This window comes from Prenolepis imparis, unplaced genomic scaffold (genome assembly GCF_030444845.1).
Source record: "Prenolepis imparis isolate NDT839.2.m4 unplaced genomic scaffold, iyPreImpa1.0 SCAF_1, whole genome shotgun sequence".
Taxonomy (NCBI): domain Eukaryota; kingdom Metazoa; phylum Arthropoda; class Insecta; order Hymenoptera; family Formicidae; genus Prenolepis; species Prenolepis imparis.
The window spans coordinates 7,842,392-7,860,376 of NW_028141159.1; the positions used below are offsets into that span (position 1 = coordinate 7,842,392).

Genomic DNA, 17,985 nt, shown 5'->3' on the forward strand with positions numbered 1-17,985 from the left:
CTTTGTCAATATTGTATGTTTATATTTTCTTAAATTTATTATATATATTACTCATCAAAAAACTCACAATTTTTGTGTATTTCACCTATTGCATTTATATATGACGACTTTTACTATAAACGAAACGCTATGTTTATTGTACAAAACGTATTTGGAACTTTATATAATTTTTGCTTTGATTTTTTTTCCATGTGAGAGTGCGTACTCTTCATAATCCCACAAAAATTTTTCGGTTAACGTAATTACTTGGTGAAATTCGCACTTACCGGGAGAAAAAAGTCACCTCAATGAGCGTGATCTCTATCGGACTTTATTAAAAAATATGTCTTAATTCCGCCCGGGGCCACGTTTTTAATTTCTCCCTATGGACGCTCCTCCATGCCGATGAACGCCGGTATAAAGAATCGCTGAACGAGTGGACTTGGCAAGCGAAGCTAATTACTTTTGCAATGGAGAATCGTCACCCTAATAAATTTGTGAATATGGAAAAAAGCATTTATTGATCTAAAAAAAAAATCTATAAATATTTTCTTAATTACGCATCCAAAAATAAATAAATATCTTTCCTTTCTATTTATTAAAAAGTAATTTTTAAAATTTGTGTTTTTTAGTTAAAATTAATATACATCTCTGATATTGTGCATCTAATATCTATGATTAAATGCATCTTCATTATAATTTCTACATTCACATCATATAAATTGTTTTGCATATAAAATTGTAAAGATATAAATGCACATAATTCTTTAAAGTGTTTTTTTACAAATTATATATATCGAGAATTGCTCGTTATGTTACCTGCTTTTAAATGTAGTGCACCGAATGCAAATTGATGACAAGAAAGACGAGAATTATCGTTCTTTACTTGAGAGGACTTTAGAAGGTTAGCAGTCGCCATGCTGGCAGGACATGGAAGCACGCAGGACACGACGCCGTGGCAGGCCGTGTAGGGGTTGCCATGGTGATCTCATGGGGAGGGCATTCGCCCTCTCTCACCCTCACTGAGAAGATAATGCTGCCTGCCTGCCTTTCTACCGATGTTGCTACCAACCGCCGCGATATCAGAAGCTCCGGCAATAAAGCAAACGTTCATGCTTGCACGAAAGTTTATGAGACAGACCTGGTTTTCGAGTCGTGCGATTACGAGGCGACAAGCCACGATACCTCTCACGTATTCCGTTCTCATTACCACATATCTCGAAAATTATCTTACAACGTGAGGAAAAGATATTAGTAATTTTTTCATTTTTTTATACCGTAAATACACAATGTCCAAAATTATTCAAATATATTTTTTTTTATAAATTCCGTATTATTAAATTGCAGACACAGTGCTAGGATTATAGATTTAATTTTGCTTGCAGTATTTACTTGCTTGCAATACGTGAAATAGTTGATATAAATTTTTTTCTCGAAATAAATTTCAAGTCTGAATGAAAATTTGGATAATTATTATATATTTTTCTCGAAACACAAATTTTTTCTTTTTTTTTTCTTTCTATATTAAATGTATTCGATACATACGTTGTATGCGAATAAATGATTGAAAATTTGTATTTGATGCATTAAATCTGACGTTTAATATACATTGAAATGTTTTATCGCGAGCAATCATGTAGATACAACAATCTCACATAAATGTCACGTGGCGAAACTGAAGTGAGTGAATAATTCACGTTGACGTCGCGATCGAAAGAGAAGAATCGGAAGAAAAATGATACTTAATACTTTCTTGTGCAAGAGCGTTTCCTACTAAACTACGAAACTGAATGCGATGTGTCGCGAGATTAAACGACCTTAAACCACGAAGACGATATCAGTATATCCGAGACTTAAAGGCTTTAGTCGCGGACGCGATGCGCGCTCGACTAACGACTCCTCGCTATCACCGTGCTTCCTTTTTAGAGAAGTCAAGACGGACGAGACGCGAACGCTTCGACAAAGTGTCGTCGTATTTTTGGTTTACGGCGTCTGAGGGTTTCCGACACGATGAGGGAACGGACGGCGAGAGAGAGAGAGAGAAAGCAGACGAGAGAGGACGGGCGGGCGGTCGCCTGAGCGCTTCAACGATCATGAGGGTGGAAAGTGGGTGGTTTGGTGGGTATACGGGGAGTGATACCGGTCCCAAAGGTGTCGTTACAATTAGACAGCGCTGCCGACTGCTACGACCTCAACCGCTAAATAACTTACTGGTGCTGACAACCCGACCGCCACACCGTTACCGCTCATCGTGCCGCATGTAACCCAACCGTGGCTCTACGCGTCAGCCGGTGAAAGTGCTTTGCGTATAATTCCGTCGTCTCGCTCACCGAGCGTCTTGCAAGGGAATGCATTTCCACTTTTACGCGTGCCGTTTTACTTCGACTTGCGAGCTTGCGAGTTTGCGTAACGTTTCAACATCTTGAAGATGGAGAAAAAAATATCACCGATGGAAACACTTCTGTTTGGAAAAGGGTTGATTTGGTCGAATAGCGAATAAAATAAATGATTGCGAATCTAAAGTAAAACTCTTTTGTCTGATTACTAATTGGAATTTACACGAAAGCTTTTTTTCGTAAGACTAATATTTTTGGAAAGTATATGTTTAAATATATAAAATATCTCGTATATTTATTATTTACATAGACATTTTCTTTTTACTTTATTGACTTATTAAAATTCGAGATTGAACTTTTCTTAACATAAAATTTTGGTTGAACACTTTTTATTTTTAATATGTATTTAACTTTTATCCGTTTATAACTTAAAATTTTAATAAAAATCATTGAGTAGGGAATAAAATTTGATTATGCTCTGTTCTGAAAGTTTAATTTGTGATCTCTTGATCTTTCAACAACTTATAATTTGAATACAAGTTTTCGCCTAGTACATTTTTATTAAGGAAAAGTTTATTCCAAATTGATTAAAGAGTTTATATACAAGGAGAAATGGGCAACCTGGAAACATCTTATACACACATATATATACATATATATGTGTATATATGTATATAGGGATGTCGCGTCGAGACGAAGTATAAAGAGCGGAGCCAATGTCGAGGACGTCGCGCTGTCTTGCGCTTGCGCCGAGTGTTTAGAACTCGAATGCTGGTAGAAAGAGGTGACGAGGAGGTGAAGAGAAAGAGGGTGGACCTTGGAAGGAAGAGGACGGGGGTGTCCCTGGAGTATCGACTTGCCCCACGGGACTCGGCAGTCGATAGTCCCGTGGGATTCGCTGTCTCTTTCCCGAAGTCGCCTTTCTCGATGCTCTTTCCTCGTCTCTTCCTCTATTTTCCCTTTTCCTCCCTCTTTTCTTCGAGCGTCTCCTTGTCCCGCTTGTGTACTATCGTGGGTCACGAAAGCAGAATGGCCGAACAGGTGAAGGGAGTTGCAGAGAGACGACTTTGGACGATGAGACGAGATGAGATTTAGTTTCAGAAATTATTGAATCAAAATATATATAAGTCATGCACATATGCAAAAAATTATTGAGATATAATCAGTGAAGATTTCGAATTGGCAGAGTATTGAAACCAAGTTATCGGATAATATTTAGTTTCGTATTAATGTGTAGAACACGAATGATAAAGCTTCGTTACTTAAGTATGCATCTCGTTCTGAAACAGTGCACGGAGACCGTTAATGTATATTTCGGGCCATAGCCAAAATGAAATTATGCACCGTAACGCGAAACTTGGTTGAGTGATAATAAGAAAATGCGCGCGGCGTAGTGATTAAATTGCGAACAAAACGGGCCGGATAAATACAGTCGCGGGGGGACGAAGCGAAAGGAAGTGCCTCACGAAGGAAGGGAGAGTTCCTCCAAGTTTATATGAAATTCCACGCCTTGTACAAGCGGCACTGCTCGTCTCCCTTCGCGCTCTTCTTCTTCCGTGATCGCGAATCCTCTCTTGCCTGCCTACCACCCTAGGTACAAAGGGCTACCCGTCCGTCTCCGCCGAGAATTATCCGCGTAACTTACAATCCCCATTTTTTTTCAACTCACCATGAGGATTCCCTGCTCTACTACTTACACGCACCCGCATATCGAGCTCCGCATACCGAGGCGGAAAATGAAAGTGAATCTTGAAGCGTTATTCGGCATCCCGTATCTTGTTCCTCGGCATTCTATGCGACGCGACTTTTTAAATAATCGAATGGCCTTACTGGAGGTCGCACGAGGTGTGGTTTCGCGTTTCTCACGCGCGACCGCCTTGTGCTTGACGTTTTATGACCGTCGAGAAAGTTATAGACCTATGGTCTCCGCGAAAAAAATGTCTATATATCTAAATCACTTATGTAGTTTTCGCTGTTTACATTGAAATATCTTTTGATAGCAACGATGCTTCAGAATTATTTATTTAACAATCAATTTTTTAATCTAATAAATATATGTAAAAGAAATAATTTGAATATAATAGAATTTTTTAACTTAATTTAATGCAAAGTTGTGACGATCTCAATTCCTCTAATCTGTGTCTTAACGCGTGCGCAAACGTTACATGTTATCTGGACCATACACTAATATCCTGGTTCTTCGGTCCGTAGCAATGAGGAGCGTGATACGTAGGCACGTGGGTTCTTGTCGAGCGGGCAAAAATCGAAAGCCATCACCGGATATATAGTATCTGTGCGCGTGTAACGGGTCGTAGAGGTATTGACACGTATATGTACGCGTGCGGTCGTCGAAAAGAAAAGGGAAAGAAAGCCACGCGGAGGGTTTTCCTCACTCTTCTTCGTTTTCTCGAGGGAGGATCCGAAGGGTGCGCGACGCTTCCCTCGCGAACCCTCGCGCGTCCCCTTGTTCCGCGACCCTTCGCGCGAGAGAGCCGGGCTACCGAAATTCGCCGAGTGTCCTCCCTCCGTTCGGTAATACGTTACGCGACTGTAAAAGTATCGTCCGCAACCACCCTCGGTCCGGCCTAACCTGGAGTTAGTGCGACGAAACTTGCACCGTTCTCTCGAAGGAAGCGAGGGGGTCTCCGGAGACTACCATTTTGACTCTGGGGATTAGACGTGACCCCGCCCATTCGTGGGCAAAGTTTTGTCCCTTTCGATGGCCAGGAACGAAAAGCCGTCGCTATATTGATGACTTCTTTCCACGTACGAGGGAGAAAGAAAGAGAGAACGAGATGGGTAGCGAGTAGAAAATCGAGATGCGGGAAGCCGCGAAGGAAAGGATGCTGAAGAAAGTGCGGTAGCACAATTCCCGGTAGTTGTGCGGACTGGCCCGCTAATGCTGACTAGACGTGTTTCGCAGTACGATTTTAGTACGCTTATACTGCCATCATTTGAAAGGATTTTAAAGATTTTCTGCAATCTATGCTTTAATTAGTATTGTTTATCGTTGATCATTAACTATGTTTCTTTATTGATATTGATCAATAAAAGAAAAGAAATAATTGAAGAATAAATTAAGCATGAATACTGCTTTATTTTTTAAAATATTGTAACAGTCATCTATATAGATATCACGATAAATATAAATTGTGCATTTACAAATATATTTCTCTTAATATGTACCTATATATTTGACTCATATTTCTAAAGTTCCTCTTTAATAACTTGTTCTACTTTTAGAATTGTATCAAACTAAAAACTTTCAATTCATAAAGCAATTTGCTCTCACAGATTTTATGTATTTTTAAATCAAATTAATTTTATTTGAGAAAATTTGAAAGAAAGAGAAAGAGAGAAAAATTGAAAAAAATTACGAATATAATGCAATAAAATTACAGTCGCGCGCGTTAACATAAAATTCATCAGAGATTCGCGCAACACAATTGGCTTAGTAGCGGACACATGCTTTCTTTATTCACAAGAGCTTTGTGTGTAAACCTCGCACAAGGAGTGGCATGAGGTTTAGGGGTTGGTCGGACAACGGCATCATAAGTCGGGAGTGGTTTGAGGGTTGGGTGGGTTGTTGGGGTGGCGAGGGTCCCTGGAGGCGGCGGGCTAAATATATCCACCCCCGACAACCCTCGAGGGAGAATGTCAAGACAACATGGCCGACGCCCGTCATCCCGTTGGCTCTATGTATACAATAGTTCGTGTTCGGCTATGCTGGCGGAACATTCAAGAACATCGGAAGATTGCAACGTTAAATGTATACACGTTAAACAATTACAAATATGTATATCACACTCACGTGTTTCATGTGCAGTATTTTCTAGTATATATTCTTCTCTTCCATTTTTATTATTATATAAATCAGAACGCGCATTTATTTTTGATCGATGGCGAGCATTTTATTCGCGAGCAGTGTTAAACGCTTTTTCTTTCCTGCCGGCAGCTCCGCGAGATTATGTTCTCGAGTCACGGATGAAGTGCAATCGCGAGGCGGAGCCCGTAAAAAAACCCCGTCGGCAAAATTTACATTATTGCCCCCGAGACCATTTAGGTAATCTCGGAATTCATCGCTCGCAATCGGATTTCAAAATAAAAAGAGGCAGGAGAGCGAAAGAAAACGGGATGGGAGAGAGAGAGACAGAGAGAGAGAGAGAGAGAGAGAGAGAGAGAGAAGCCCGCCGACACACAAAGTTACGTTTCACCTTTTTCTATTTTTTTGAGAACGCACCTGCTACTCGATTGCACGTCGTCATTGTCGGTACAGCGCATATCGTGTATATCCTCGTTGTTCTTCGTCGTCGCGCGAACGTAGGGCAGAAACGCAGGACCAAGAGAGGACAGAGATATATAGCACAGATTAAAAGTCATAGTAGAAGGAGAGTCTACATTGTTGGAGCGTGGCTAAGAAAGGTCGAGGAGAGAGGATGGTGGCCGCCGCGGCGAGAAAAGGACGCCAGGGTCGAAATTAGCCACCCTCAGGATTACCCTGAATTAACAAATTGAAAAAAGTCACCTTCCCCTCGGCTCTTAAAGGTGCCCGGTCTCGGCGTTCTCTGGCTCGCATCGAGCGTCGAGCGTCGAGCTCCTTCGGAGCTTAAAGCACGATCTCTTCGCCGGGATATCGGACCAACAAATTCATGCAAATGCTACTTGGCTCTGCCGCGGTCGCGATACGTACGTCCTATGTATATATCTATGTATATGTGTATGTGTGTGTTGGTATAGCCGCTGGTACAGCGATAACGCCACGTATACAGGGCGGCATTATACACGATACCTACGCGGCGATGCGCTTAAGCACGAGCGACACGAACAAATTCCCCATGACGATTTTGATAGGAGACTTCCCGCGTTATTGAAACGCTGTTAAATTTTACGGTTTTACGCGGTCGAGCAAAATGCCTCATGGTAATACGATGTTTAATTCATTCCGCGAACGTTAAATGACGCTGAAAAAAGTGAGAATTAACGTTGAAGAGAGGAAAAGCTTATTTTTCAAGAAAAGAGAAAGTGCCATTTCTTTTTATTGACTTTCATAATAAATTAATTTTATTTCTTTTTCTAAGAAACTCTCAGGATAATTCTAAATTAATTCTAAATTATTTAGTGAATAAATTTAATACCGTTTAGTAAGAGAGTTTAAAACTTATAATAATATAAACATTATATCCATAATGAGAATAATAATCATCACATTACACGATCGTTTTATCATAATTGATATTTGAAAATTTATTCTGTGCACACAGCACGGAAAAAAGCATTCATGCTATCATGAATATTATAGTGCGAACATATCTTACATGGTGCGGTCACATTTTGCTCAATGTATTACAAAGACATATGTACAAGGCTGTGAATGGGTACCTACAATGCAGACATACGTATATATCTTCCTGCAATAGTCCATGTTTCGGAGGCACTTAACGTTTTACTGCCACTTCTTCTCTATCATTATCACCATGGAATAATATACATGAAAATATATTAACAAATGTATGTAAGTGTTTAATCGATCTTGTATAATTATGAAAAATAACGCAATTTCATCGATTTTTAAGCAAAGTAATGCTAATTGCCATTAATTTTCTGTTCTATAAAAAAACGTCTCGATAAAATATTGAAAACATTAGCGGATTGTTTTTTAAGGAGATATGAACTGTCCCTAGATTTTCCTCTTTATCTTTGTTTTGTGTGGCTCCTTTATGTATACAAATATAAACCAACAAACGTTGTGCGCGGGGCCTGTTCGCGATACGTGCCGCGACTGCGGATTCTTTTTCGTGGGGCCGGCATGAAATAACTGCATCGGCGAATTGTCTGCATTAAATATTCAAAGGGAGGTGAGGGACCAACGAGATGGCTACGCGTGCGTATATATTACGTACACCCTAAGCCGTTATCCGTTCCAGAAAGTGGCGAGAGGCCGGGTTTTGTTCCCTCTCGATTTCCTCTCGTTTCGTAGTCACTCGAGCCACCGATACCAGTCGATCGATTCCAGCCGGACAGAGACAAATGCCGGATCTAAAATTCGATGGGCCGGCACACTTCGGAAACTGAATTTCCATGCAAGCGAATTTCGTTGCGTGCATGCGCATTCATAGTATTTTAATCATCGAGCTTGCGCGTTTGCCGGAAACTCGATGGAGTGAAGGGAAAAATATAGATAGAGATACATCGATATTGTATAATTATAAATTGTATAATTTAAAAATATATTTCAAATAGACGTAATTAAAGATAATAGTATATAATAAAGACTGAAAAAATTAGGAAAAAAGAAAAAAACAAAATATTAAGAATACTTATAGCTTTGTCGATATTTTGCAATAATAAAATGTATTTTTATATAGCGACAAAACTTTGTCTGATAATTAATTATTATATCATATAACAGACGTGTCGAAAATTTTCTTTGATACAATTCCGATCTGTAAAAGAGTGAAGTAGCCGGTATTCGTGAGGAGTGTTGAAGTATATGTGAAATCGTCCAGCGTATCGTAAGAGAAACGGAGAAGCGAACGATGGAGAGGTGGAAAACGAGTGAGTGGCCATAAACTCGGGTGTCGTTTGCGTTTTCTATTTAGCCATTTCAGTTCACCCCCATCTACTGTTCTTTTTACAGTCCTTTTCCGTTGCTCTCTTGGTGTCGTCCCAACAGACGAGCGACTCGAATTGAATTCCATACGATTCGGATAGTTGGATTTACGTTGATACTGAACGCGCACGGTATTCACCGTCGTTGAACTCATCTGGCATAAGCCGACGGAAGACACGTCGATGCTTCGATTGATGTCAGTCGATGCGATATAAATGAGTCAGAGAATCGTACGTGCGTTTTATTGCGCCGCGCACAGCAACGCGATTTGCTAAAGAAATATTTAATGATCAATAACATCATTTCGCATTCGACATTGACTAAACTGTTGAAAATTTTTTATCGATTTATTTTTAATGTTATTACAAAAAATTGTGGGAGACATGGTTAGAAGATAAAAGAAGCCGACAGAGTCAACGATTTTTGCCGGTCCCTCTTCAGGCGTACATGTAAGTGCGGTGGTGGAATCTTCGATTGGTACCTATTTTCGTGGGATGAGCATGTATACGCAAGGGTGCCTATCGGGGAGAAGCGCCGTTTGCCGTACATTTATTGCTTCCACCAACCCTCCCGCGCTTTCTCCGGCGTTACGACGTTATATTTGATATTGGATAGACTCCGTATACGTATCATTGGCGTCGTAAAAGCTGCCATAAATAATATTAAATAAATGTAATACGCCCGGTAAAATGCCGCTTAGTCCGTGGACGACTCCGTGGATACGTCGTCGTCGTACGACGCGACGTATCTCGCATATGGAAAGTTTAATATTCCCATTTCGAGGAGAAAGTAAGGAGAAAGTTTTATTATATCGTATAAAAAAAAACCCTAGTGGACTAGTACGTTTTACGTACGAACAACACACGGGGTCCTCCTGAGCAGTCTCACCCGCGCGATGCCTGCGTGTTTCATGCGCGAATCTAAAAAATACTCTTGTCCCGCTTTTTCCGCCATACAAGTCTGCTTTCATTTCGAGATGGAAGATAGATAGCAAGTACAGAATACGGCTATATTATTCTTCGCGTACTTACTACAATGAACATACGGTACATTTGTTTTACGATATTATAAAATGTAAACCTCTGACTAAAATAATATAGATTAGGGTTCAAACAATTAAGTCCGATGCTGTTGTAACAATTTTATGCAATTTTAACACATTTGATAAAAATCGTGAGAAATATGTGTAAAAAAATAGAAAGCTTTTTTAATATTTGATCTCTTAATTAAAAATTAAAAAAATTGTTATATGTTAGAAAAATGAATATATAAATAATAAATTGTGAGAAGATATGAATTAACAATTTTTTTATATTATGGATAGGCGATGATGAAAGTCACGAGCAGCGATCTCGGAAGATAAACGAGACGAAACATGGACATATTTATAGCCATCGTAAAACTTGTCAGTTAATTGAATGTTGTAGCAAGTTTGATATGATAGTCCGGAAAAAAACGAGATCGCAATATGTATTCTTTATCTAGAATCGCTCTTTTTTTACGATAATATATTACAACTACACATTATAATAAATTGCTAATAATGCATCTTCATTCTTTTTACAAATTATTGAAATTTTTGTATATATATACAGTTTCTCAGAAATAAAAATATTTTAAACATTATCTATCTCGATCGCTATTTAATTTTAAAGATGATAGTCAGTCACTCATGTTCGCAGACTTTTTGTAGAACGAGGACTCGTTGCAATTTTCAACACACAATCGTACATTTCCATTTTCCGTGAGATCCCTCGTTGCCGATGTACATCAACTTGTATAGTTCGTAGGTCGGCGAGGAAGAGTTACGTCTCCTCGCTCTGAGATAGCGCACGCTTAAGGACACGTACTACCATAGCGGTAGTGGAGCCGCGAAAAAAATCATGTATCTTCAAAACGGACCGCATCGGAGAAGTCCGCACTGCTAAGTTTCCTTGTACATACGAATGCCGATGAGAGAATACCGGTATTAGCCACGGATACGTCGCTCGCTTCGCCGTGGAAGGGTCTTACAAGCCTCGAGAGCTCGTCGTTAATTGCTAGTATAATTTGTAATTCGAGAAGTAGCGGGAGAAAGAGAGAAAGAAAATACGCATGCGGATACAGAACGCGGAGCAAATAGAGAGTAGCATAACCGAGAGGCAGAGACGTTTCTTTTTTCTTGCGAAAGGAAACGAGCGTCTTGCACGGCCCTCAAAAGGAAATGTCTTTTGAGTGTGGACCGAGAACCAGATCATGAGGACGAGCAGGGGCGCCTGGCGTTTGTCTGACCCGTTGACCTGCCAGAGGATTGTGTTTTACTGGCAGCCGCATTTGTCAGGAGGCGTCAAAACCTCGTGACAACTGAACGTTCTGTCGGCACTCTCGCTTCGCACTAAACCTGGCGGATCCCTGCATATATGAGGGCGACATCATCACCCGCTGGGAAATTAGCCGTTAAGTGTTTTATGTATCCGGCGACGAGGCATGCACGGGATCGGCGTCACGTGGCTGGTTTTGTATAAAGCGTGCAGGATGTAGTACTGTGTGGGTGCGAGAGAAACGCTTCGAGTGTTGTTGCTCCCTCTTTCTGCATTTATAATATTTTTCATTCCAAAAAAATTTATAGTTTAATAAAATAACATTATGAAAATATGAAAAATAAATTTAAGATAAGAAAGATGTTATCGCATCGTCGTGATTGCAAAATTTTACGAAACACGAACTGTCATTTAATACTTGGTGCGTATTTTCAATCCAGCTGTCACATAATAACATTGCCATGTTACATTACTTTATGTTTCTCCGACGCTGATTTTTTTTCCTCCCTTCTCCGTCCTGCAATGTGCGTCTGGCAGCGACGAGCGACCAGATCACGTCACCAGATGCCATCTGAGTCGCCCACCTCGATAACGGGCGATGGTTAAATGCCTCATAACTAACTCAATCTGGGGCTTCCTAATTAAATATCTATCGTTTAATTAAGAATGATTTACGAACGGCAGTCAGTCAGCCAGTCAGCGAGTCGACCAACCAGCCGGTCGGACTGCTAGTCGGACAAGCACTGCTTATACCATTCCATGTGCCTCGGCAATCAATGCAGGAATTATCCTCATTAGGTCGATCCGCGGTTCTTCGGGTTCGCTTCTACTCGCGAGGGCCGGAGACGGAGAGAAGCTCGAAAGAAAGAGGAAAGGAGGTAAAGAGTAGGCAAGAAGACGGAGGAGAAAAGATACAGAGAAGAGTCGGAGACGAGGAAGAGAACGGGACAAGCTATTAGATCGAGAGTTGGTTGCGTGCAGCAACAACTCGAAGAAAAACTGGAAATCTGTGGCTCTTGACTGAGGACCGGAGGATCTCAGAAGGGGAGAACCGAGGGAGGGCAGTTCTGGAGTATCGTAGGGCCCTCCGCGTCCTTCCTCCCTCTTCTACTCTCCTTTCATCCCGCTCTTCCTCCTTTCTCTCTTCCCTCTATCCGACAAAAAGGAGTCGCTGACTGCGAGTGACAACTTAGCGAGCCGGAGCTCACCTCGCCATCCAGTTGCTCGGCCACACACAGACTGTCCCGGCGTTATGACACGTCCTTTCCTGCGAAAGAATTCCGCGAAGGGCTACTTCAGACAAGGATCTCTTTCGTTAAAACCACTATACGCATTCCGTTTATTAGAGCGCGGTACGATTTACTTCGACAATGTCATAGGAAAAGCGATTCAGTACGTATTTCCAGAGAATCAATATATCACGATTAAATTCGGGAGAGAGATAGAGAAAGTGAAACTATAAAACTCGCATAAACACTTGCCAGAATTAAGTTTAAAAATTAGCAGTCATTCCAAAATTGTATAAAAATAAGAAATAGACAAGACTGAAACAAAATTGATAGATGCTCCTCTATTGACGTTGCGCGAATATATATACTCGATCTACGCGCCTCTATCATATGGTCGCATAAAAATATAGGTAAGAACAACTAACACGGCCATATGTCGGACGCGGAAGAGCTCGCGTTTACTGTACGACATATACTCGCCCTGGGCGACAGGGGTAGCGGTTGAAATGCGCTTTATACCCTCCGAATTTCGCTCCCTAGCACTCTCTCTTTCTCTCTTTCTCATCTTCTCTTTCGCTTTACAGGCGAATGTGTGCGCGAGCAAGCAATGCGTACATGTGTGCAGGCCTCGTTATATGTATATGTCTACATATATGTATATATATATATATACGTTGATTCCTCTATCTCTCTCTTTCTCTCTTTTTCTCTGCGCACTTTTGTCCCGCTACTGCCGCAAGAGCAATGGATAATGTTATTTCGATTTACATATATGCGTCCGATCGTCCCCAGTTCTCGATACAGGCGATGCACGATGCCAAGCGATATCATGCGACATTTTGGCATCGCTTCACAAATTTTTCCTACTGGCTCATGTTTATTCGATAAGGTAATCGTACTATGATATTTCGATGAATTCAATACAGTTCCTTGGCGGGACTCGAGACACAAATGCGCGCTTTGTCTTCACGCGAAATTCCGAAATCCTTATATTGACGAAACAAATGAAGACGAAGACGCACTATGCGAAATAGCAACGCGATGACATATAAAATTCTGTCCTGTTCCACTCGAAATTGCATGTGCCACGATCTTTTATTCAATATCGGCGTGCTTTTCTTTAAAGAGAAGATTCTTCGGCCAATCTTTATCGATTTAGTTTACGGACTTCTCCGAACGACGGCGACTTCGGGATTGAGTGGTTACTGCCTGCGGTGCATAAATGGACGTAACGCGAAAGTTTACCAGATGGGATTCTGGTTAGTCTGATCCGTCTAAGTCCGTCGAGGGGGTCTCGCGTGGAATGTCGTGTAATTGATAGCGAGCACACACTGGGTTCGATGAGCCGTAGGAAAATAATAAGCCGTCGTAGTAGCTCGGTAGTACGTGGTATTATTGGCTCTTTCAGCGGGGAGTGTTACTTGGGCGTCGTTGCGTTGGGAGGGGTGGTATGGCACAATATATGCACCCTCGCATGCACCCGCCGTGCTCGGATATCTCAGTCTTAGGGTGTGTCGAATGTCTATATTCGCACAAGTACAACATCTCGGTTCGATAGTCTCTCCTATTCTCTCTATCTCTTTCTCTCCGAACAAATGGCCAGCCAGCGGAATATTAACGCCAGCGATTTTATAGCTATTACGAATGTGTACAAAAATGGCACTATCATCGTTATATAGTCGATTTTCAAACAGCTTTGTGATTATATATAAATATCATAAGAATTACATATAATTCTTATGCAAGAGCATTGATTACTAAGATTATATTTTAATAACATTTTATTACACAAAACGCGTGGAATTTTGCCCAAATTTTTATGTTAAAAAAATATTGCAAAGAATATTTGCACACCTTCGTCTTTAACATCAAGAAAACGTCGGTTATCCTAAATGCAGCATGGATATAGAGACTCTGGGGAGAGACCTCGTGCAAGTGGAATCAAGAGTAAATTGCTCGACGAGGCGTGATTTAATGACATGACTATATTGTGCGTTGCGTATCTGTATGTGCTAGAATCGGTTAATCGAGAACGCGCGATTCCGATCTGAAAAGAATGATTTTAACCGTTTGAAAGAGAATTAATGACATCTCTTCTAGCCGAGTCGTCGAGAAAGCGGAATCGAGAATAATTTATTCGCGTAGCGTTTATATACGCACGATACTCCGATATTTTCCAACTTGGACTGTTGGACCAAATATAAGCGATCGAGAGTCCCGATGCAATAGGAAACCGGTTTCGAGTAGCACATTATTTTTTCACCCCTCGCATTACGGATGCGTCTCATCACTATAGTTGACTGATTGGTGGCTACGTTAAGATTATCGATTCGTAGCGGACACAGTAATAAATCCATTTTCTAGTAATTAATTACGCTATCTTTAAAAATATCTTTAGTTATAATCATATAAAATATAGGCATAAAAAGGACAATATTAATTGATTAGTGACATTTCGAGAACACTGAAATATCTTGAAATATTGTAGATTTCTTACTAATAATGTAAAAATATATAAGAAACATATTAACATATATGTACTGCCGCAATTCTTTTAGGATAATACAACTTATGACAAGGCCATCATAAGATTCGGCGTCGTAATTGAATCCTACCAGGCCCGAATGAGAGAATAGAAACGTAGCATGGATCGTAGGGACGGGGTGCGCTCGATTAGATTTGGGCGGATTAGCCAATCAAAAACTCCAATACGACAACCCCTCCACAACTAGCAGTGACATTTGATGCTGCAGGCACTCTATTAGATTTGCGCCGTCGCTAACGCGATACGGAATCGAATGATCCGTGCTCTTTCGAAACGATTGTCGTTACTAGCGCAATCCAGCTTTCTCCAATAAGTTTTCGATTTAAGCGCATAAATTTTAAAAATAATAAAGAAAAAAATATATTGCAATAAACATCAAATAATTTAATCAAGTATACTTGATGACAGTTAAAGACTGATTATAATAATTTCTAATCACTTATAAGATGTCATAATAGCATCGTTATTTCTTAATTTATTGTTATGTAATATTTTAATTATTTTAATTTATTTTATTATTTATCATTGTAAATCCTTAATATAAAGTTTTTATAATTTAACTCAAGAAAGAATTGCACGGCATGACGTAACTCCACTCTCAAATTAACCGATCCGTATCAACGTGTAACTCATATTCTCAAATTTACTCGCATGTTGCAAAACAAACTGACAAAACACGTACAAATACAATAATAATAACCGAATCTTTCGCACCGTATCATTAACGTTTAAACATGTCATTATATTCTTTAAGGGAACGTACGCTACAATTGGCGGCCAGTGCAATTGACGAATTTAATTTCAGGTTCACATTCATGTGTGTACACGTGCGACGAGCCGCTATCAAAGGGAAGGTGCGTGAAAGCGCGCGCGTCACGCGAGGTGCACGTTCATTTACACGGGTGTGGCGAGAATGAGTGGTCGTGCGCAATTAGCTTCTTATCTTTCTCTCGGGGGGTGAGTGTGTAGGGGTAGGTATATGAGCCGCCACCGGGTCATCGTGGTGGCTCGAGCGACTCGTTTACGCCTCTCTCTGTTTTCTTTTCTTTCTTTTTTTTTTACGGAATGCGTACTCTCAGTCCATGGCGCTTCCACCGTCGAAACTTTGGCCGGCTTTCCGATTAGCATGCTAATTGGCTCGGCAACCCTTTAAACGGCCATTTAAAAAATTAGGGGCTGCGATCGCATCCGCCACTCTGCTCCGTGCAACGAGCGCCGATGCGGTTGCGGGCTGATTTTAATTGGCGGATGCTTTCGATTCGCTTGTTCTTGATTGGCCTAATTAGCCACGGATATAAAGAACGGGCTAATGATCTTCAACTGCCAACAGATACATCTTATTAAAAAAATTTGGATAAATTGTGTAAATTGATATTATATTTATATGTATGCATATAAAGAGTAAATATCTCTTAAATTAAAAAATAAATGGATTCTTTTAATTAGTTGAACTTATATCTGATTGCATTATATTTAACATTGTAATTAATAAATAAATGAAAACTATATATATAAATATATATATTTAATTAGTTTTTAATATGAAGTTATTAATATTAAAATATTTAATAAATAAATTGTATTTGCTTTAAGCATGAATTAGTACTAGAGGGAATATAAATCTATGCCATCTGCTATAAATACTTGGTGCGCTTCATTGTCAGTCGCGTACATCGTTCGTCAGTACCACATGTACAAGGAAACTCGATCTCGCAGTAAGATACCCAACACCCAACACCAACCCCCGTCGTAGCATCCGCCCCGTGGGCAACAAAAGGGCAAAAAGCGGGTTCTATCTACTACTGGTCCCTTTCGATTTCTCCCTGTCTTCTTCCTCGGGAGGAACAATTAACCGAATTTGCATTATATCTCTATCGTATTACCAGATCCGTATTATCGATAAAATTGGCAATTTGGGATAGAGCCCTGCGCGAGATCTAGAATCGGAGATGCCTGCTCATTTCACGTCGATATATCATTCCCTTCATCTTCTTTCACCCTTTCGAACAATTGTCGTGGTTCTTTTGTCACTCTATTCACGTTTTTGCATATACTAAAACAACACAAGCGCGCCATTCTTCGATTTTATGTTAAAAAGAATGATATTTAAAAAAAAATAATATAAAGTTTGTTTAAATTCGATTAATATTTTTTCACAGAAATCAGCTGATTAAAGCGTTAATTTCCTAATTAAATTTTAAAATAATAATATGGTAAAAAATTTAAATAGTAATATGTTGTAAATAATATGTTATAATACCTTATCCTTGATTAATATTTTTTGACAGAAATCAGCTGATAACTGTCAAAAATATTAATCGTGTTTAAAGTATTATAACATATTATTTAAAACATTATTTTAATTTTTATAACGTATTATTATTTTAAAAATTAATTAGCACAAATTAACTCTTTAATCAGCTGATTTCTATCAAAAAATATTAATAAAGCGAAAATTTGCTAATTAAATATTCTAGCTTACATATTTATATTTATATTGTGTATGTTATAATTTGCTAATTAAATTTTAAAATAGTAATATGGTAAAAGTTATAAAATACAAGTAATATGTTGTAAATAATATATTATAATACCTTATTCTCTCTATTAATATTTTTTCTTTCTAAAGCTATATCTTTTCGAACGAATCTCCTTCGAGTTTTAATTAATTATTAATATTATAAGTTATGTATATAGTATCGTGCGCGCTATTAGAATGAAGTTGCCGATGTTTGTAAAATAGCGGCCATTACCGTAACGCCGCGAGTATCAGGCAGTTGGAGCTGCGTTCCGCTGTGATTAATTAGTAAGCATAATCGTTAGAATCGATTTCTAATCTTTGTATTGTAATATTTATCGATCGCATATCATAATTTCAACGTTAATGTGTAGTCGTAATTGTTCGAAACGCATATTTCGCGAAAAATTCAATGCAAAATCTCTTGCCAACATAACCCAACTTAATCTGTTTTCGCGCGCGCGAATG

The 17,985-nt window shown here is 39.5% G+C and overlaps 1 protein-coding gene across 5 annotated transcripts in view; it reads right to left on the reverse strand.

Annotated features, from left to right (window-relative positions):
• Positions 1-17,985, reverse strand: part of Kn (EBF transcription factor knot) — an 80,193-nt gene that overhangs the window by 19,884 nt on the left and 42,324 nt on the right. The gene's annotated exons all lie outside the window — the stretch shown is intronic.